The 1,345-nt window shown below is 48.8% G+C and overlaps 1 non-coding gene across 1 annotated transcript; it reads left to right on the top strand.

Moving 5' to 3' along the window:
* Positions 1 to 281: 281 nt before the first annotated feature.
* On the top strand, positions 282 to 493 carry LOC144686995 (small nucleolar RNA U3). The gene has a single exon (XR_013578033.1). It is a non-coding gene; the product is annotated as a small nucleolar RNA U3 (small nucleolar RNA).
* Positions 494 to 1,345: the final 852 nt, after the last annotated feature.

A 1,345-nucleotide genomic window follows, 5' to 3' on the forward strand; every position in this document is an offset into this window, starting at 1 on the left:
GAGGAGTATGTTGGAAAAAGCAACAGTAGCAGCAGCCACAGCAACAGCCCCGACTCAAACAGGGCCAAGGTGCACCTGAGCCCAATCAGGAAGCTGTAACTCTTTTGAGTTATCAACAGTCACAGATCGTAACTCTTTCGAGTACATTCACAGTTCTTGGTTTCTGGGAGTGGGACATGAACCCACAACCTTCTGATTCAAAGGCGAGGGTGCTATGAACTGAGCCACAGCTGACACCTCCTTTGTACAGTCTGGGCACGGGTGTTAATCACTTCTACATAATGACTATACTCTTAGGCATCATTTCTATAGTTTCTTTTCTTGAGAAATGTGTTTCAAGAGTGTTTGGCCTCAAACCATGAGGAGGATTTATAGTGCTCTCTTCTAAGTGGGAAGCAGACATTGAGTGTTGCTTTTAGCAGCTGCTCTCTGTCATTGATGAGTGTTCCATCTCTCTCTTGTGGAGAGCTGGAGGAAGGGAACACAGTCTGAGCTTTTATTGTTTAAAAAAAAATGTTCACCATTGTATATAAACTCCCAAGAATGTCTTCTTGCCTATTGCTCCTTGTTCTGATGAGCAGTGTTCGTCTCACTCAGATGTGAAACCTTGGTTCCTGCACAAGGTAAAGGCAGGTGTGTCAGTCCAGGGCCTCTTCCCTGTGCAGTGTTTAACCTTCAGACTAAAGTGATGGTCCAGCCTCACACTCCCTGGACACGTTACTGATGCCTGCACCTCGATGGTGCTTGTCATTGCTGCCAGAATGTCGTGGGCAGGTGTCACAGAGTTCCGTCATTCTCTCTGTGTGCTCTCAGCACCTTTGAAGTGGGGCTGCACCACCCCCATTTCCATCTCGTCAGCATCTGTGACCAGTGACGCTGTGCTCCTGAAGGGGTCAGGTGCTAAAGGCTGACAAAGGATCAGGTACATTTAAAGTTTCACAGCTGCATCTCCATGATATGACCCTGATCACATAAAGCAAGTGAGCTGCCCTCGCATGTTCTCAACATCCTCCTGCATTCGAGCGTCTATTAGGGCCTCTGCTGCGTCTCCATGGCTGGAGTCTTATCACAGAGGGTATGTGTGCTGCCATCAGCCAGACTGGACTCAAACGTTCACAGATGCAATGTGAGGACCTATGATGTCTCCTCATTGTATGTTGTCATCATCCTCCACGAATCTTGAAGCTATGAGGGCTTCCTAAGCACGTCTGCCTCATCTGGCCAGTGTGATGGCTTCATTGCTGTCATCCACGCCTTCAAGGATCTCCTCAACCTCACCTTGTCGATGTCCACCTCCTCCATCTCCTCCTCAGCCAGGTGCTCTTCCCGTTGCAGCACCAGGCTG

Source organism: Cetorhinus maximus, chromosome 11, assembly GCF_964194155.1.
Source record: "Cetorhinus maximus chromosome 11, sCetMax3.hap1.1, whole genome shotgun sequence".
NCBI classification, from domain to species: Eukaryota; Metazoa; Chordata; class Chondrichthyes; order Lamniformes; family Cetorhinidae; genus Cetorhinus; species Cetorhinus maximus.